The sequence below is a fragment of the Globicephala melas genome, chromosome 11 (assembly GCF_963455315.2).
Source record: "Globicephala melas chromosome 11, mGloMel1.2, whole genome shotgun sequence".
In the NCBI taxonomy this organism is placed as follows: Eukaryota; Metazoa; Chordata; class Mammalia; order Artiodactyla; family Delphinidae; genus Globicephala; species Globicephala melas.
Window position 1 is genome coordinate 91,645,700 of NC_083324.2, and position 21,653 is coordinate 91,667,352.

A 21,653-nucleotide genomic window follows, 5' to 3' on the forward strand; every position below is an offset into this window, starting at 1 on the left:
TCCTACAAGACTTAAATGGTTTCAGCTCCTACATTGACCTGTGGTTTTGAGATCACGAGGCAGCGAGGAATAGACCGCCTGAACACCAGCTGAAGTTTTCAACATGGTGCAGTCGTAAAACGATGTCAGGATGTCAGAAAATGTGTTTAGACTGGATTCTGTTTTACTTTGTGGGAATTCAGTTCAAAGAATCAGTAATTTTTTCATATGGCTAATGTCATTGATTTACAAAGAATTCTTCTCCCAGGCAAACATAAAAAGACATAAAACCCCATAATTAAATGCCTGCTCTGGCCACAAAGTCAGACTGTCTTAAGCCATCCCTTTCATGCACATAAAAAGACGCATCTCTCGTCATCCACTGAAAACTTGTGAAGCTGATTTTTCCGCCTTTATCCCTTGTTGGAACTCCTGTCAAACCAGGCTCCATCTCAGAAAATAAGCAGCAGTGGAAGAAATTTCGAGTCAGCTTGTTTTGATTTGGAAGTGTCTTCAACTGATTCGTAAAGTAAGCTCATAAACTCTGTTCTTCTTTCACCCAGGTCAGGTGTGTCCAGAAGAAACTAAAGGTGTAACATGGCCAGTACAAGTGAATGGCGAGGTGGAGGGGGGGGAATTGTTTCCAAGCTACAACCATTGTCACCTTCATGTATGTGACTCTGAGAGTTAAAATGTTCCAGCTCTGTGAGATGAGATGGAGCCTGTGTAGCTGCCTGAATGTGCTCTTCTAGGTCATAGAGGGGCAAGCTCTTGGATTTCAGAAAGTGCCGACACTGTATTTTCCCCAGCCCCAGCAAGCTCATTCTTCAGTTATCAAATCTCGTTGTGGTAGACTGAATAATGGCCCCCAAAGATAGCTACATTCTAACCCCCAGAACCTGTCAATATTATCGTACATGGAAAAAGAAATTTTGAAGATGTGATTCCACTTAGGACCTTGAGATGGGGAGATCACCCTGGATTGTCTGAGTTGGCCCCGAAAGTACAGTCATCTTTTCGGTATCCATGAGGGACTGGTTCTAGGACCCATCTTGGATTCCCAAATCCACAGGTGCTCAAGTCCCATAGTTGGCCGTCTGTATCTGTGGTTCCACATCGTGGCTTCAACCAACCTCTTATCGTTAGTACTGTAGTATTTATGGGAGAAAAATGTGTGTATAAGGGGACCCACTCAGTTCAAGTCTGTGTTGTTCAAGGATCAACAGAAATCACAAGTGTCCTTATAAGAGGGAGGCAGAGACATTTGACTGCCGGAGAGGAGAAGTCAGTGTGAAGATGGTGTCAGAGATTGGGGTGATGTGGCCACAAGCAAAGAAATGCTGGCAGCCAAAGGAAGCTGGAAGAGACAGGAACAGATTCTCCCCTGGAGCCTCCAGAAGGCTCTAGCCCTGACCATACCTTCACTTTAGCCCCACAAGGTTCCTTTTAGGCTTCTGGCCCCCAGAACTCCAAGAGAATGAATTTCTGTTGTTTTAAGTCATTAAGTTTGTGGTAGTTTGTTCCAGCAGTAATAGGACACTAATATACTGTTCTTGTCACATTTGCTGAAGAGTGAGGGAACAGGGCTTTCTGGTTCTCATCTGGCTGCTCTTGGCACACGAAGAGCTGCCTGCCTCACGTGGAACACTGGCGGCGTCATCTTAGCGAGATAAACCCACGTGTTCCCAATCTGTACATTCCGGCCATTTCTCAGAGCAGAGCTGTGTTGAGAGGAACAGCAGAACAGAGAGGAGGATGGCTCTCCCAATAGAATAAATGAGTGTTTGTGCTCTGATCTTCTCATGCTGGCCCAGGTAAAAGGTTAAGTTGTTTAAGCATATCTTAGAAAGAAATCTAATTTTAAAACTAATATTATCTGGGAATTCTTCCAAAATACAAAGCAAAAATGCCCCAAAATGTTTGGGACAGTCTGCCAGTAGGTTTTAGAGTCTCCTGCATTTGAAGATGTTTCATAAACCCTGCTGACTTGTCTAGGGAGGTACTTGATTTTTCTTGGAGTGTCTGAGCTTTGGTGAGGTAAGGAGCTGCCATGGGAGTTGCATGGAGCCTCTCCTTTTGTTTTCTTTCAGTCACTTTTTGCTTTTTCTCCAGTTCCACACTCACACCTCAATATCCCATAAAACCTCCTGGCTCTGTGTTTCGTTCACTGCAAGGCTGTGTGATTAGCTCACTGAATCAACTAATCCGTGTACTTGACTCAAGACTACTTTTCCCTCTTCCCATCCTGGCAAGTCTTTCTCATCAGGTTGACCGTGCGCTTTTAACACCCGCCTCTCAGCGACGGTCTTATCCTTTTGTCTTGACAGGGTCATTGAATTTCAGAGTCAGAAAGGACCTTTATTTAAGCACATCAATTCCAGCTCCAGTGAAATAATTAATTCGGGGCTCAAACAGTCTGGAGAAGGAGTCATGAGGCCCGGGGGCCCACAGCGGTAAGGCTCACCCCAGGCCATGCTGAGACACGTGGCATGTGGGCTACTGTTTGCGAAGCGCTGGCAGGATTGGGAGGTTGATGGAGTGAGTGGAAGCAAGCAGTTGGGACCTTCGTTTTTGGAACAAGTTTTCTCTGACAGACACTCTAGTGTCCCTTTCTCTTTGTTCCTGCAGAGGAAGTGTCTGTCCTGACCTGCCTCCTCTGGCTTATGCTGGGCCCATCTTTGGTTGGGTTTTGCTAAACCTGGGACACATGGGAAAACTGGATGCCCAAAGTACTTGGGCAAAGGCACCTAAATTGCAACAACACTTCACTGAGTTGCTGGGCAGTCTGGGAAAAGAACGAGCGTCAGGCGAACCAGAAAAGTCCATTTAACCAACTTAGAAGATGGACATCTTTGATGACAGCATTAACCTTCTCCAGCCTGGCTGTCATTTCCAGCTGACAGCTGCGTGCCTGCATTTCCAAGAAGTCTTTCATCTCTAAGAGAAGAAGGGGAAGCAGGGGTCGCATCTAGTATATTAAAAGCAGAAAGGAAACCTTTAAGCAGTTTGGTAGCCTTTGGCCTGTGGATTTTTCCTTCCAGTGTGGTGGTGCGTATTTTAAAGGCCTCACCTAGGAGGTGTTTTGAAAGGCCAGGTTAAAAAAAAACAAGCTTCGACTTGCCTTTAGAATGTCAGAAACTGCCTGCCCTGGTGATTGGGCAGAGGATAAATTCTTTTGGGAGCTGGGCCCTGAATCATTTAGGATTCTTTTGGTTGCAAGTGACAGAAAGCCAAATTTGTATTTCCTTTATTACCAAAAAAAACCCCCCAAAAACAAAAAAAACAGGTGTGTGTCTCAGGTATCCAAACAGTCTTGTTACAGATGTGCCCTTTAGCACAGGTCAAGACAGGCTCCGTCATGTCATTGAGGGTCTAGTTGGTCACTCTCTCTTCCTTTGGGTGGGCTTGATTTTCATTCATTCTCTCCCTTACTGCTTGCAAGAGCGCTGCCAGCAACTGGAAGATACACACTTGTAGGTTCAAATACAGTCACCGTGAGAAGCTACTTTCCTGACTAATAACAAAAGTTTGGGAATTGGATCCCCTTGGTCCTAATTGGCCTAATGTGTCATCCCTGAGACAATTACTGTGAAGGGGGTGTTGACCCCAGCCCCTCACACTTTAACGTGCATATGAATCATCTGGGAATTTTGTTAAAAGGCAGATGCTGACTCAGAAGGTCTCAGGTGAGAACCTGAGATTCTGCATTTTTAATAAGCTCCCAGGTGATGCTGAAACTGCTGATCCAAGGACCATACTTGGCGTAGCGAGGATACAGACTAGGCTTGTTGGCTTAATCTGGGTGGTGGTTTCCATTCATGTAGCCTGAGGACAGACTCGTGTTCAACTGAGGACAAGAGCTGAGAGTCCGGTGGGGAATAGGGAAGAGCATTCCCTCAAAGCAAAATGTAACATTGTTGCTTCATGAAGGATAGATCGGATTCTGATGGCAAAATAACACATTTCCACTATAAGCTCTCTGGGTTTTTTTGTTAACTGCAACATAAAATTCAGCCACTGATGTTTGGGGATGTCTGAGTCGCGTCTGTGCCTCAGGAGCACCCCTTGAAGCAAAGGAAGAAGTGACCCTTAGATGAAGGACAGAAGATAACCAGTCTCTAAAAATGTGATCATTATGATCATTGCTATTAATTATTAACTGAGGAAGGACTAACACGTGCCTGGCGTGGGTAGAGATTTTGCTTAAGCACCAGCCCAGAGAGACCTGGAAAGGAAACCAAAGGAGAAGCATGAATTATAAATACAGATCCTGCCGTAGGAAGCTGATGGAAGCACGGGCGCCTGCACTGGAGAACGGGTCTCGGGGCTGCAGCCTCCGGAACTGCAAAGTGGGGTTAATGTGCCACATAGGCACCTGCCTTCCGAGGCGTGTACTGCTCCTTAGGGGACCAGCATTCATGCTGCTCGTGACAGAGGATCAATGCAAAGGCAGGAACCACAACTCAGAGAATCTTTGGAGGAACTTACATTTCTATTACATGGGAAGACATGATGCCTAGAGTTTGGGTATTTTAAAAAATGTAATTGCTTTGAATATTATGATAAAGAGGTAGGTGGACCTGGGGTACTATATAATTAGTTGTAAACTCTGATAACGAGAGATGGTATTCTGGAAAGCATTTATTTAGAATGTGGCAGGGCTTCCCTGGTGGCGCAGTGGTTGAGAGTCCGCCTGCCGATGCAGGGGACACGGGTTCGTGCCCCGGTCCGGGAAGATCCCACATGCCGCGGAGCGGCTGGGCCCGTGAGCCATGGCCGCTGAGCCTGGGCGTCCGGAGCCTGTGCTCCGCAATGGGAGAGGCCACAACAGTGAGTGGCCCGCGTACTGCAAAAAAAAACACAAAAAAAACAACCAAACAAACAAAAAGAATGTGGCAGTTAAGGGGATTAGTTGTGTAATTTAGGTATTTGAGTAATACCACGCAGTAAATAATAATAATAACCACAATAGTCCCAGCTTGATGGGGGCCCTGCTGGTTAGAGAATGTTCTAGCTAGGTTACCAGATGGAGAACTGTAATTAGGCTCATTCCCTGGTAATTTAAGAAATGAAGGCAGCATCACTTTTCGCCTCCCATCACCTTTCCCTTCCCTTTATTTCTCAGCATTCTGATGCCTTCTTGCTGTGGCAAGCAATCTCACTCTCTCCTTCTTCCCTCTCCCCCCTCCTCCTACATCCCCATTTTTGTCTCTCCTGGAGCTTAAGCTGTTAGTGTTTTGCTGCTGGGAATCCTGGCATTGTGCAGGGTCTTTACACGTACCTTATCAGGTGAGCCCTGCGCTGTCTCTTAAATCCCTATGGTAGGAAGATGTCAAGACATTAGCTGCAGCCGATGAGGTGTCAGGAGGTTTCTAATGCTGTAGACATGTTTCTGGAGTAACCCTCTTCTCTCCCCAAGCATATCCTGGTTTCCTTAGTAGAAAAGTTAAGTCAGAGTAATTTTTTTCTTATTTGAATTTAGTCAGGCAGGTGGTTCTAGAACCTTCCTTCTACGGGTCCTGAGTGCCTACAGACCCAAGCTCTGGGAGATGACCATTGGCCACCATCCTCAGGCTGCTGCCCTCTGACTTTCTGCAGCAGAGATGCTTCTTGCTTCTGTTTGTGTCTCGGCAATGCCCCCCGTCTTTTCTGCTGAAAAGTCTCTTTCTTTATGGATGTTCCTTCCAACTTCCTCCTTCCTCCCCTCATCAGGTATTTTAAAGGGTCTAATTCTTGCCCAGAATTAAATCCAACAGGAGATACCCAATCAAACCAATTCCCCGTGCTTAATTAGAGGTGACAGGTTAACGACAGGAAGCACACTCTGGGGTACTAGCGGTAGGTACAACTGGCCTTCAAATTAGGGGAGAGAAGTGTGGTCCCAGAGACATGAGAAGAGACATGAGCCCTGCTGTGTGGCCCCCTAGCACCTGACCTTCACTCACCACAGCATTTAACACACTCTCTGACAACTACTTTTAATGGCAGATTTCCCCTGTTAGACAGTAAAGTCCCCCAGGCCAGCACTGTGTCTGCCCCGTTCACCCGTGCCTTTCCAGAGCCAAGCTCAGTGCCTGGCCCAGGTAAGTGCTCAACCACATGTACTGAATTAGTGTATCAATCCACCTTTTCAGGGCAGGTGTACAAGGATGAGGAGAGTATGCTCTTCTGCTTTTAGAGTAAGAATCCATTATAATATACCTTGTTGAAAAATAGCTAATTTTAAATCGGTCCAGAATCTAGAAAAGAAAACTAAAAAAAAAAAAAAAAAGTGTGGGATGAGGATGTGGGTGGTGGGAGGGCTCACAGAAATACCGAGACAGGAAAGGACCCTCAAATTCTACATAATTGAAAAGGACATTTCATATTTTTCTCTCAAGTAAATTTCTTACTAAAATACAACAACTCGAGGGCACAAGCCACAAAGATGTCTAGAGTATATACATCTTGATGTATTTTCACAAAGGGAACAAACTTGGGTGACAGCCCCCAGATTAAGAAACAACACTGCCAGTACACCAAACCCCCGCCATGTGCACCCCAGACCCTTCCCTACAAAGATGACTCTTATCCTGATGTCCATTCCTATAGTTTTGCCTGCTTTTGAACATTATATAAATGGAATCATACAACATGCTCTCTTTTATGCTTAGCTGCTTTTCTTCGCTGCTGTTACATATGGCAGCAGTTCATTCCTTTTCATTGCTGTCCAGTTTTCCACTGTATGAATATGCCAGTATTTAACTGTCTGCCTTACTGTTGATGGCCTTTGTTTCTTTCCAGTTTTTGCCAGAGCCTTGCATTGGGCATACACTTGTAGGAATACAAATGCAGGATTGCTGGGTACATGCATTCTCAGCTTTGGTGGATACTGCTCTTTTCTGATTTGTTGTCCTATTTGCACACCCACCAGCATTCAGTGAAAGTTCCCATTTTCCCATTCTCTTGCCAGCAATTTAGTATCGTCATCTTTTTAATTTAGCAGGTGGGTGTGCAGTGGCATGGTTTCTGTGGTTTTGATTTGTGTATTCCTGATGTCTCATGGAGTTGAGCACTTGGTGTATGCCTGTTGGCTCTTTGGGTGACCTCCTTCTGACGTGCCTGTTCACGTCTCTGTATGTTATTTCACATATATTTTTTGGCATGTAGTGTTTCTTCATTTTCAAGAGACTTTAGACATTATGACATTGGCTTTCTTGCTTAAAAATGTGTCTTTTGTAGCACCAGAGCCCTTTCTTCAGATGAAATCTTAGGGGGAAGACTAACATGCAAACTAGGTCAAAGCAGAGACGTTCTCATAGAAGAAAAGGCAACGGAGCTCAGGACCTTTCCCAGCCATCAGCCCTAATATATTCCAGTGAACCTGAAAGCACTGCCTTACGGCAAAGACAGTTTTTTTGTTTTTTGGGGTTTTTTTGCAGTACGCGGGCTTCTCACTGTTGTGGCCTCTCCCGTTCCGGAGCACAGGCTCCGGACGCGCAGACTCAGTGGCCATGGCTCACGGGCCCAGCCGCTCCGCGGCATGTGGGATCTTCCCAGACCGGGGCACGAACCCGTGTCCCCCACATCGGCAGGCGGACTCTCAACCACTGCGCCACCAGGGAAGCCGGGCAAAGACAGTTTTTAAGAACCAAGATAACAAGTGAGCCAATAAAAGTCCTCATAAATACTTTATGAAATATTTGTTGACACTAAACAATAAAGATAGCAGGAGAAATAAACACATGAAAGGCATTTTCACAACTTGAATGGGTTATGATGGACATTATACTATTAATTTCCATTTACACTCTTTTGCTCAAAGGCGACTTTGCATGGTCTCTTCTCCCCACATTTACAAGATGCTTTCAACTTTATTTTGATTCACTGCCGAACATGTGCACACCAAGAGACAACGCGTATGTGTATGTGTGTGTGCACGCATGGGTACCTACACTTTCCTTTCTTCCAAATACTCAATGCCCTTCTGATTTTATAACTTAGATTTGGTTATTCTCATGTCCCGAATCCAGCCTTGGTCTCGTAGACACAAAAGTGCTTGGATTTTTCAGATGGAAAAATTTTGCAGCAAATTTTACTTAACACAGCTGGGTAGGCATTTTTGGTTTCCAATGCCAGAGCTCAGCTCTCATCACACGGAAGAACATTTTAGCAGAGTCCCGATTACATCCGCCTCATCTCCATGCCGCACCAGACCCGAGAGGGCAACGCAGAGGCTCCACCCTCCTCCTGTGCTGCTCTCCCTTTATCTCACCCAGAGCTTCGTGCCCAAACTTCTATTCCTTTGCTGCCATCTGTTCTACCTCCCTTTTCTTTTTTCCCAATCCCCAGTTTCCTTTTTAAAAATTATCCCCAACAGGAGGGATTTGCAATCTGTAGATATAAAAATCTAAAAGAAATATGGAAATAAATTTGCATATAATGGAATTTGGCAAAGTGAAAGAACTCAAAGGTAGGAAGGGATTATTGCCATCTTTTCAAAAGTGAGCTCTCAGTGCTGGTACCTGGAATGATTTTAGGTAATTCTCTCGATGAAAGGTTCTTCAAAAATTTGAGTCCTTATATATTTACTTTAAAGGTATTATATTTCTTCTATTTGTGCTAAGATAGCATACTTGTTTTCAGCTGGATAAAAGGTTCTTTTAAATATTTAAGTTTAAAAAATGACTACGTTTCTCTGACAAAACTTGTGAATTAGTGACATTTGGGAAATATTGGATGGGTCATGCTCAGTAAATCAAAAGGGTAATTTTATTATAGGACTGCCTTCTCCCATCAGATCTAGATAAGCAGAAGTGAGTACACAGTATATCACATTCGGCTCCTTCACTGTAATAATGAGTGTTAGGATTAAAAAGCAATATAAAACCGTCTGTAACAATGGTTTTCAAGGTATAGTGCATGCATCCCTGGGGGTTGCCAAGTCACTTTGAATGTGTTCATGATGTCAGAACTATTTCCATAATAATACTAAGATGTTATTTGCTCTTTTCAATATATTGACATTTGCACTGTTGATGCAAAAGCAATGGTAGGTAAAATGCTGGTGTCTTCAGACAGTTCCAGGCAGTGGCTCCAGACTGCACTGGTGGTGGTTGTATACTTCCCCACACTGGCCGAGGAAAGAAAAGCCAGTGTCGCTCAAAAGTAACCTTAATAAAGCAGTAAAACTTATTACTTGTGTTAAATCTCACCACTTTACATCTTTGTACTAGTCTATGTGACAAAACAGAATGTATGAATCAAGCATTCTGCTGTGTATCAAGTACAATGGTTGTCTCAAGGAAAAGCTCTCATTTTCAGTTGAACTAGCCCATTTTTTTCATGGAACACGATTTTGATTTGAAAGAACAACTGACAGATGAACTATGACTATTTAGACTTGGGTATTAGGCAGATATTTTCTCAAAAGTGATTGAAATGGGCCCGTTACTTCAAGGAAAATAACTGACGGTGTTTATAGCCAATTATAAAATTTGGTGAAATTTAGAATTCTGGAAAACTCGTATTCTTCACCATGAAGCAACTTGTCTGCTTTCCAATACCTGAAGACTCATGAGATTGGTCGTGATATTTACAATTGTGATTTTTTGATATTTTGTAACAAAATGTGCCAACACTTAGGAGATCTGTGTAGCTCAGTGAATATGATATATTTTTTTCAAATGGCCAGTGCATGGTAAATCATGTATTGATAAAAAATCCATTTTAAGTGTAAGATTTTAATGGATATTAATGTAGCGGAATGTGAAAAGAAGTCATTGATAGAGTTTCAGATTTCACATTCTATAATCTTTAAGAAACTATCATTGACAAGTTTTGGTTTAGTATTAAAAAAAAATCTACAATTACATAAATACTCCTTTTCACACTGACATGTCTATATGACTATATGAGGCCAGATTTTCTTCATATACTTACACCAAAACAACATATTTGTAAAGTATGAGTACAGAGGCAGATAAGAGAATCCAACTGTCTTCTACTAAGCCAGACATTAAAGAGATTTCTAAAAATGTAAAACATTGTCACTCTTTATATTTTTTTGTTTTAGAAAAACAGAGTATTTTTACTTTTCATAAAAATATCAGCATATAATGGACTTATTATTTTTAAAAGAATAAACATATATTTTAAAATTCTCAGTTTTCATTTCTAACACAGTACATTATGAATAGATATAACCTAAATAAACAACAGCTCTTTGGGGCCTTGATAATTTTCAAGAGTGTAATTTTTAAGAGTGTAAAGGCGTCTGAGTATAAGAACCAGTGTTCTACAAGATAGGGTTCTTGTCCTGTGTGATCAAAACACTCCACTGCTCATCAAGTGACCTTGGACTAAAGCGTGTGTGTGTGGGTGTGTGAGTGTGTGTGATGGGGATGGGTGACAACATAGATTATTTGCATCATAAAAATTTAAGAAAAGGGGGTATAACGACTGTTGTGAAAGGGGGGCTGAGTCCAGCATGTTTCAGAGAGATGATTTCTAGTGACTCTGTGAAAATGTAGAAGACTCTGGGTAAAACTGATGGTTGAGACAGAAATAAAGAGAGAATACAAATGTTGATTCAGAAAAAAAAAATATGCTGAAAGATGTGGATTATCTTCCTTGCCACAGTATACTATGGCAGGAGTCTCTAAGACGGCCTCCAACGATCCCCACCTCCTGACTGTCACATCATTGTGTAACCTCCTCCTCTTGAGGATGAGCTGGACCTAGCAACTTGCCTCTAATCAATAGAATACAGCACAAGACATGGGATGTCACTAGTGAGATTAGATCACAAAAGACTGTGACATCTGTCTTGCTCGCCCTCTGTTATTCTCTTCATCTGGTTCTGAGGGAAGCCAGCTGCCACGTTGTGAGCTGCCCCTGTGGGAAGGAATTGGTAGGTCCCCAGCTTACGAACCATGAGAAACTCAATCCTGTCAGCAATCATGAGTGAGCTTAGAAGTGTATTTTCCTTTTTCAGGGTCTTCAGATCCCAGACTGACACCTTGACTGCTGCGTTATGAGGGGGCAGAGGGACCCAGCTAAGCTACATCTGGATTTCTGACCCACAGAAACTGCGAGATAGTAAGTGCTTGTTGTTTTAAGCTGTTAAATTATGGGGTAATTTGTTACACAGCAATTGATAACACATGTATATGTGCATATTCATGTAAAACTTGAATATAATTTCAAGAGACTTTGAGAAATCCCTGGAAGCCCATTGATGGATAGTGTATGGACCTTGTTAAGAACTCCTGCTTTAGGGAGACGTTAAAGAAAAGACAGCAAAGGAAGAAAGAAAATAAGAACAGCAGAGTAAGTAGTGGAAGGGAGAATCTAGAGAGTATAATTAGACACAGTTATATCAGGGAAGTGAAGCAAGAACCCAATGCCTTAATGGGAAGAAAGTTTCACTAAAACTTTCCAGGGGGACAGATCCCCAAGGATAGCAGCTAAATTGGTGAGAAGCACTCCATTGTGAAATAAAATTGGCTGGATATGTAACCAAAAGAAGAAAAGACCAATGTTCTGTATTTAGGTGCACGGGAAGAAAGTTTTCAACCCAGCCTGGTAGGTTGGAGAAGTGTTGAGTAACAGCTGAGGATCCTAAAAGTGGGGTCTGTGGACTAAAAAATGTACGTGTTGTAGAAAGGGCGCTGTTACCAAAGGTCTTATAACGGCCAGTGTAACTTGGAAGTTTAGAGGTTGAGCTGGCCTCAGGCCCACCTGGCTCCAAGTATTTAGATGATGTCATCCTGTCTCTCTACTTATCTTTTGGGTTGACCTTCAAATGGCCAAGGGTTGGTTGTGGGGTGGGTAAGTCTGCAGAGAGAGCTCCAGGCTTTCGAAGCTGCAGTGAATGGCACTCAAAGAACAACATTTTCTTCTCTCAGTGTCCACATGTAAAATCTAGGGAAGGTCTCTGCCGGTTGTGCTGGTGAAGCCATTATCTCCCAGATACCCTGGCACTATATGGAGTGGCGGAAGAATAATTACCTACAGGAAAAGGGGGTGCTCTTGTCAGAAAATGAGAAACAATGTGGGGCAGATAATATGACATATGTCTACCATAGTGAGTGACAATAACCAGAGGCTGGGAAGATTGTTTAATATTTAAAGTTATGCCAACATAATATGATAACTTGAGATTCAGCGCAGCTGTGCAGTGTTTGTGTCTCAGAAGCCCCTCATTACAGGAAATTTGGGTTGTGTATTTGAACTGACTTGGAATGATGGAGTCTAATGAATAGAGTTCTGGCAGGGGTGGCCCTGGAGAAGGGGTTTGGGGATGAAACCATGAATTCAGAGGCTCAGAATTTTAAGGAAAAATTCAGCCCTTTCTCCTTGTGCATCAGCATCTGCTGTTTTTCTTCTAGAACACAAAGTGGCTTGCAGAGCCCATATCCATTTGAATAAAGACTGAACAACCACTGTAGCAAAGGCTTAGCTGCCAGATGCTCTGTGTGTGACTCGGTTGAATTTCTATCACCCTCTACAGTCCCTGGGCGAGGCCTTCGCTCATCTGGAGACTCCCAATGTTTTTGGAATTAAGAATTTGATTCCAAATGGTAGAGATTTAATTCCTAAACACAGAGGAAGAGATGATGCCAACTATTCAATTTAGATTTTCTTTGGTTATAAATAAAGACTTATGATTGACTAAATTAAGAATCATTGTTAAAAAAAAAGAAAGGCAGTTCATCTGAGACCAACAGTAATGTAGAACTTGGCAGGGGAGATCTCTTTGGTGGGCCATCTTTTTTCCCAATTTTCCTGCAGAAAGTGTCACAGTGAGATTTGGTGGGATATGAGAAAATGCTAAATAATATGTTAAATAGTCAACATATGATAAAGTAACACATTCCTAGCTTCTATAAAGTTTTTCAAATTTTAATCGCCACCATCACAACATGTGGCCAATATAAATGTTAGGAGTCAACTTAAAAAATTACATCACACTGAATTTGCTTACTTTAAGAAATGAAAATATGATTTTTAATTAGGAAGACATGCTCTTGGTTATATTCTATGCCCCTGTTCTAAGGCCGGTCCCTTCAGTAAGTGTCTGACATTCTACTCCTGGCCCTGCTTATGAGTGCACTGCCTTTCCCTTGATGGCTAAGACACACTGTAGGTACCCTTTATCCTCTCAACACTTGAATTCATTGGAAGCCCATGGTGTATCCCTGATCCAAACTCCAGGCATTGAACTGTGGTATTTCCCACTTGATGTATTTATCTTAAGAATGACATCAGATATTAACAATGTCCCTCATCTAAGCTTTGCCCTTTCTCCAGTATCTGTGCACCATACTCCACTCTTGTGTGTTCACTAACCATCTGCCCACACTCATATTTTATAGCTCATAAAATCAATAGTTTGGATACCTATCATATTTGCATTGTATGCCCTGCCTGACATTTTCCATGCATGAATATCCCCAAAATTACAAGAGAAAGGGGCCAGAGAAGTAAAAGAGAGAGTCTTTTGGTTTGGTTTTGTGTTTTAATAACCACACTTTTCAATACTGGAAATTGCAGGGGGGGTTTGCTTTGGCTCTCCTGGAAGCTTTCCCCTGATTTCTGGAAATGACTGCCTTGGAGATGCTGTCCACTATTGACTTTTGGGAAGGAGGATAAAGAAACATTTACATTGTCCCCCAAATATTTTTTGGTGGCTTTTCTGGCAGTTAATTTTGGCTCAGTAATGATTTATTAAGTCAAATATGTGCCACCGTAGTGCCAGGCACTGAAGATACAGATGCAGTTCTTACTTTCCAGAACATTATGTCCCATAGAACCAGCATTAAGGGAAGAGGCCATGGGAACTAGCACTTATTGAGAGTCTAACTCCAGGAAGACTTGTCTCAAGCCCTCACGTGTATCGCTTCAGATCCACCTTCAGAACCACACTATGACCTTGGACATTACTGTCCTCGGGAAGCTCAGGGACATTAAATAATTGTCCAGGCCACACAACTAATGTGTTGTGAATTAGGATTCAAGCAAGATTTGATTCCATGCTTATTTTTACTGTTTTATACTGTTTCTTCCTCCAGTGCTGTTCAGTTTGCCCTATAATTACGTTCTAGGAATTTCATTTCCATCTCACTACTTAAGTCTAAAACTGACAATGTTAAGAATGGTTGGAAAAACGTGCTCTCTTAGAGCATAAAAAGTGTTCAATTCTTATAGGTTGTGAATTTCAAATCTCAAGTAAACCTTTTGGGACTTGGGTTTATTTAAAGCTGACTTTCTATTTCTAAAAAAAAAATAATAATAATATAATGATAGCGTGCACACATGTTGTGGCTTTTTAGCAAAATGTATTTTTAAAGGAGGTTGTGATAAGTTTGAAAGAGCTTGTTGGGCAATAAGTAGCTTTTTGCAAGGTAACATTTGGAAGCATTAAAGGATCAGGAATTAAGGGGCTTCCCTGGTGGCGCAGTGGTTGAGAGTCCGCCTGCCGATGCAGGGGACACGGGTTCGTGCCCCGGTCCGGGAAGATCCCACATGCCGCGGAGCGGCTGGGCCCGTGAGCCATGGCCGCTGAGCCTGCGCATCCAGAGCCTGTGCTCCGCAACGGAAGAGGCCACAACAGTGAGAGGCCCGCGTACCGCAAAAAAAAAAAAAAAAAGTCAGGAATTAAGGGCATAGTTGCTGGAAATATTTTTAATATTTTCCACAAATTTTAAATCACATCTGGATTTGCACAGCATTGTCAGCAGAATCTTTATTCAAGCCTGGTTTATCCCATAAGATTTTGTCAAATTAAAGGGCTCAATCGCATGCCTTAGAATTAGCATTATAGAAACTATTCCTAAATTGAGGTAGACAAGCTGATCTAGTACAGTATTTCAAAGAGTTCATATAAAGCACTGTTTGATTTGAATACGGATTAATCAGCAATTTGTGTTACTAAACACAAACCTAACATTCATTATTTAAACACACAGGAATTATTGTATGAGTACAAGTACGTAGCATGATGGCAATTGGGCTATTTCATGAATAATCTATTAGTTAGCAAGCATTTAGTTTTATTTATCATTCAGGCCTAGGAGTATTGGTCTGCCTCTCTGGGTCTAGCCTGCACCTGGCACACATCCTTAACTGCCATGGAGTCAATGAGAAGTGTGTCCAGGCTGCAGGATGGAGCCTGTGTTTGTGTAAGAGGGATCCTGATGACGTCACGTCCGCCTCACTCTCCAGGAGACTCAGGAACCCGTGAAATAGCACAGCCTCCCAGCCTAGTTCATTCAGACCTTCTGCAAGGCTTTCTGTCTCTGGTTCTGATTTCAAGGTGAACAGGTTGGAGAATTCAAGGGGAGACGATAGATTTTTTTTCTTTTTCTTTTTTTTTTTTTTGCTTCTCACATTGGTTGATTAGCCCCATACGTGGTATTTGATTAATGTCTGAGAGCTCTAATTAGCAATGGCTAATTGGGTTCACATATGCCAGGCTATTGATTCCTGCCTCCAGAAAACTACTCTAATTGTGCTCCTTATCGTTAGTGAATGGTTGGTGTATTGAAATGATACTGTATATTGGGAAGGCTACTCCACTATGACAGCTATGGGATGGGGCAGGTGGGGAAATGGAGGTGAGTCTAGAAACTGCTGTCCGACGGTGTTAGGAAAAACATCATGGTTTATCTCTCTGGTAGTGTTTGGAAAAACCGTAGATGTTCAGGATGAAATTTCCTTTTTAACTTTTCCAAAAGGGGAAAACTGGCATAAGACTCAAATGTGTTGTTTGGACCACAGAGGGGTGGAGGAAAAGCGAAGACTTTGCTGGCATCTCTTGGTTTGTGGAACAGTTGTCTGTTGATCTGTGCCTGCCTTCCTGCCACTCTCGAAATGATAGCGTTTGTACTACAGTTATTAAGGTACCTCCACTGCTCCCTTTGCTGGATCCCTAGTTTTCAGGGATTGTAATGAAAAACATACTTCTCCCCAAAGGAAATAATATTAATAAAATTGGCATGGCACTAAAAATGTACACAAAAATCATAGCTCAACTTACATGGGTTTTATTCTCTTCCGTAAAAATTGCAAACTCCTATTTTTCAGTGGCACTTTTAAATCAAGAGCTTCATCTAATAAAGATGGTCTCCTTTGTTTCTGTAAACATAGTACCGGTCTATTTTTCCTGAAAATATTGAAATCTAAAATCTGATCATTTGGAAATTTTCTCTGGAAAAGCCCAAAGGGGCCGTAACTCAAGCCACAGGAGAATAATCCTTTGATCTCTGTGTCTGCTTGGTGCCGCACTGGAGCAAGTATCACCCACTGCTACCTTTGTGTCATCCTTCTTACTAGCATGTATTCCTGTGAGAGCACTTATCACACTGTACTGCAATTGTTTGTTTACCTGTCTGTCTTTCCAACTAGGCGGAAAAGTCCTGGGGGGCAGAGGCTCTGTCTGATTCATTGGTGCAAAAACTGAATGTCTTAAGTGATTGTCACCAAGTGGTGGGGTCACCTTTCTGTTAATACTGTAGATTACAGTGAATCAGAGTTCTGTCTTATTGGTGGCAGCCTTGCCCCACCTTCTGATGTTCCTGGTCTCTCCAGTGTTTTCAGAGCATCTCATGGTGTCCCACGCTCATGGCACTCAGTTGAGATGAGGCTGTGGTGCTGCCTCTGTCTGCCCTTCATCAAGATCTTCACTGAGTTCTGGCTGTTGTCTCCCAACAGGCCAGGACCATTCATCCCCCTTGGGACAGTGCTGTTACCACTATTCTAGCTTGGGGGGCGGTGCGGCGGCGAGGCTTTCCTTCCCCTAAATGGAGGATCTTGTGGCAGAAGTGAGTGGGAGAGTGGTATGAAATGGAAGTTAATTTGGAGAGTCAGGTGGGACTAGATCATGGAGGGGCTTGTAGACATGGAAAGGAGTTTGCTGTTTAGAGCAAACGCAGAGGGAGATGTTACTAAAAGAGGGTCATAACCTGATACATTTTATTTAAAAGGTAACTCTGACTGCTGAAAAGACTAGTGGAATAGTTCAGCAGTGTGTCAGGTGGAGACACTGGTAGGGGACTATTGCAATAGACTGGTACCGTGGAGGTAGAAGTACAGATGGAGAGGGGTAGGTGTGTACTGGAGATAAAAACCGATGCAACTTTCTGATCAGTTATGGATGCAGGAGAAGAGAGAAGAATTCAATTTGACTCCCAGTTTTAATTGAGCTAATGAGTGGGTCAAAGCATCATTTCCTTAGAAGGGGGATATTGGTGAAGGAATAGGTTTGGGGCCAAATCAAGGGTTTTTTTAGACCTCCAATTTGAGATGCCTATTAGGTATCCAAGTGACCATGTTGGGAAGGCAGTGGATATGTAAGTTTTGAGTTTAAGGAAAAGGTAAGCGTTAGAGATATAAATTTAGGAGACATCAAAATATAGATGGTAGTTAAAGCCCCAACACTGGATGAGATTGCCGAGGGAGAGAGTGCAGCTATGGAAAAAAGAAAGGTCTGCAACCAAGTCCTGATGTATTTGAACTTGGGTGGAGGATGAGGGCCGGAAAAGAAGTTTGCAGAAGACCGTCCAGTGACGTGGGAGGAGAACCAAAAAAGAGTGGTATTTTAGAAGCCAAGAGAGGAGGGAGCATCAAGAGAGAGGAAGTTCTCAAGGGGAATATGGGAAACTTGAATAAGAAGACAGAGAACTGTACATTGTCTTCCTCTTCAGCCTGGCTTGGGGCTCCTTCCCAAGCTGTTGTTATATATTCTAAGGCAGTTGGAATACACCCAATGGGGCTGGCACATTGGAACACTGTATTCTAACACTGATGGATTTCCCAAGGTGTTTTATCTGGTCTTAAATAACACAGTGTGCAGGACACTCACATTCTAGTACAGCCTGAACCACAAAGAGCCCTTTTCACAGTCCTCCTTCTTTTATACTAAAGTTAGGATCATGCCTGAACATCCTTCTCTCCTCAAGAGAAACAAAGATTCACTGGCACAGGATACACCAGCTCCATATAGAGAAAAGGCATATTCTTGCCATTCAGTCTCTAAAAGAAAAAATGAAAAGAACGACCACAAAAGAAAAAAATCAACAAAAGCTTTGGCTCAACCAGAGGTAAAAATTTACAATTAGAGAAGGCTTTTGTTCTCATTCTAAAACATGGTATTACTGTCATTTCACAGCTTTAGTGCTGAATAATGGATGGGTGTTTGCTTTGCATTTGGGTAATTAAGGAGTCCACCCAGGTTGTTTATTCCAAACATGGGAACAATCAGACCCAAAGGTGACTGAATTTAGGTCTCTAACTCTTTTGCTGACTTTCAAAATGACAGTCTTTGCAGCTTCAAGCCAAGTTATTTCCTGAAGGCCTAAGACGGCGCCTGGAGTTTATTATGTGAGCAGTTGCTATTTGTCGCATGAATGAATGAATGAGGAGGCCAAGTGATAAAGTGGGAAAAACACTTGATTTAATTAGAAGGTCTGGATTCTTGAGAAGGTCATTTATACTCTCTGCACCTGAACTTTCTCCAGTGTGCCACCTTAAAACCCAGGAGTTTTAAAGTGATGTTTTGAAAAAGCACAGTTCAACAGGCAAACGCAATTAAACCAAATTCTGTTAATTGCTCACATTTCTCAAATGCAGTTAAAGGAGCTCCAAATACACTGTCCATAAAATACATTAAAATATCCCTCTCCCCTCACACCCCACAGCTGCTCCAGTCTCTCTCTCTCTCTCCTTAACATCTTCCTCTCCAAGAACCTCTCTTCCATCCTCCTAATTGTAGCTGCTGAGGCTTTCTTTCACCCCCACATGCCTGTCCCCAGCACTGCAACATCGGCCTCTTTTCAGAAAGGATGCTACATCTTTAGGAGGGGAAAGGAAAGGAGAAATTGGGCTCAGACACACAGGATTACCTTTGGTAGTCTGGAAGAGGAGGTACGTCCTGGAGGATTCTCACATTAATAGTTTTTGCACCATTACGTGTGCAAAATGAGAAAATAATGCCTGCTCTCTTGGGTTGTCGAGAAGATTAAATGCGAGAAGTATATGCAACTATAAACTCCCTGCAGGTATGTGGCGTCCTGATCATCTGTGATGCATAAGTGTATTTAGTATCCTAGATGCAACTTCTTTGATCTTATTCTCACAAAAGGTACGGTTTATCTTTATAATAAACATGTTTATGCTTTCCTTTTAAAAAACAAGTCCCTAGACAAATAAAAAGCAAATTGATGCCCTTTTAAAAGCAGCCAATACAAGAAACATCTAGAAGCAGCCTTAGGTGCATTGTTAAGAAGTTTTTTAGTGTCAGCCTCGTACATAGCACAGTTTAGAGGAGTGGATATCTGTGCTTTTACCATGCATTTAAAAATAATTTTAGTTATCATGTGAATTTGTTGCGTATACACAGTACCTTCAATGAGCTAGTGGTTTAAACGGACCGGATTCAAGAACTGTTTCTTAAGTAGAACTTCAATGATAAAAATCTGGAAATGGTATTTTTTTCTATTCAAAGTGAGATTCGTGTTTGTTTGTTTTTAAATCACTGATTTCTTGAGTATTGTTGATTCTCGTAATAGAATAGAAAATCTGATCAATTTCATATTATTTCTCTATTTTTGCACAATAAATTCCTCTAAAACTTCGTGGGTTAAAGCTACACTTTCTGCAGGTCAGGTATATGAAAGTGGATAAGCTGATGGTTCTGGCTTGGAGTCTCTTATGGGGTTGCTGTCACACTGCCAGCTGGGGTTTCTATCATCTGAAGGCTTGACTGGGGCTGAAGGGTCCACTGACTCTCCTAATGGCTGTTAGCAGGAGGCCACAGTTTCTCACCATGTGGACCTCTCCATGGACGGCTTCCGTGTCCTCATGACATGGCAGCTGGTTTCTCCCAGGGGGAGTGATCAGAGAGAAAGGAGAAAGCCACACTGCCTTTCATGTCATAATCTTGGAGGCCATACACTGTCACTTCTTCCACATTCTACTGATGAAAAGTCAGTTGCTAAGTACAGCTTACACTTAAGGGAAGGAGAATTACGCTCCACGTTTTGAAGTGAGGCATATGAAAGAAATCTGTGGACATGTTGTAAAACCAACACAAATCCTTTGGCATAAACTGCATTTTTATTGTTCGTATTCCAAACAAAATATAAGTTTTTCACAATAGGGTTAGCTGCTTACATTATTGGATTCTCACAACACAGTACATAAATCTCTTTATTGGTTATAGAGAAATTGAGTTCAGAGGCATAAGTAGCTTCTTCCAGGTATAGAAAAGTTCAGTGTCCAAATCTAGATTTGGATCCAGATTTTCAGATATATAATTCCATGTGCGGTCAGATCACATCTAAATAATGATAGCAAAAACAGGGCTCTTTTGCTATCCTGTAATTTACTTTTCCAACTTTTGGCTACTTACATGATCTCAAACATCTGGATTTAAATTGGAAACATTTCATCAAAAATCCAGATGTTTCCAAATATAGTAAAAAAAATCACAAAAACCACCTACCTACCCCCCTTGGTGAATGAGTAATTCTGTGTGTTAAGTGGCTATCTTATTAAAGATTTAACTCCCTTCCCCAATGTATATTATTCAATGTGAAAAGTTTCTAATGTAATCAAATGTTAATTTGGAAGTTTGGACTGAGGCAAAAGATATCATAGATATCGGAGAGCAAAGCAAGGTGTGTGACAGGGCACTGAGATACAGATGTGGAAAGAACATGTCTGGAAACTTATTCACAACTTCTATGCCTGTCTTCCAGAATCCCCTCACCCAGGCTGTGGTTAAGTTCCTACTGATCTTATAAGGGGGATTTTAGAATAAGGCAACCAGTGCGTCCAAATCATGGAAGAGCTTCCGTGGGACCACTTAGGGTTGATAAGCATCTTCTGCAGGCAGAAAGCACAAGGAACTGGTACCTGTCTCCTGCCTCTAAGACTTTACCTAAGAAACTGGTACCTGTCTCCTGACTCTAAGACTTTACCTAAGAAACTGGTACCTGTCTCCTGCCTCTAAGACTTTGCCTAAGAAACTGGTACCTGTCTCCTGACTCTAAGACTTTACCTAAGAAACTGGTACCTGTCTCCTGACTCTAAGACTTTGCCTAAGAAACTGGTACCTGTCTCCTGACTCTAAGACTTTGCCTAAGAAACTGGTGCCTGTCTCCTGACTCTAAGACTTTGCCTAAGAAACTGGTACCTGTCTCCTGACTCTAACACTTTACCTAAGAAAACCAGAAAAGTCATGGAGATTTCCTGAAGTTTCATCCAGGAACAGTGAAATCATTATCCCATAGAACCGGTTTAAAGGAATAGTGGAAAATAAAAACAAAGAAGCTTTTATGATTAACCACCCCTCATGCATCCTCTGTGTTTAACATAAGGCTCCATTAAAGTATGCCACAGATATTTCCACCTTTTAAATAACACATGGTGAGTTACTAAGAAAGGGTTTAGTTTCAGCGTTATCTTGATTAATGCGATAATGAAAGAAACTTGGACTTGTACACTACAGCGTCTTCAAAGAAATCAATACGACGATGCCTCCAAGGTTTATGGAGACGTATGGGGATATTTACCCCAAACTCGTAATTTTTGTAAGTTTGTTTCCAAATTTCCTGCCACCTCATTTTGGTTGCTCTATTGTCCATTGTCACTTCTCACTGTTTTCTGTATGCTTCTCTGTCTAATCCCTG

At 42.1% G+C, this 21,653-nt stretch overlaps 1 long non-coding RNA gene across 1 annotated transcript in view; it reads left to right on the top strand.

The window, feature by feature from the left end:
- The window catches only part of LOC138842880 (uncharacterized), a 248,363-nt gene that overhangs the window by 31,009 nt on the left and 195,701 nt on the right, over positions 1-21,653 (top strand). Inside the window, exon 2 of the long non-coding RNA XR_011377845.1 lies at positions 10,955-11,058. This is a non-coding gene — a long non-coding RNA (uncharacterized lncRNA). The remainder of the gene's footprint in view (positions 1-10,954; positions 11,059-21,653) is intronic.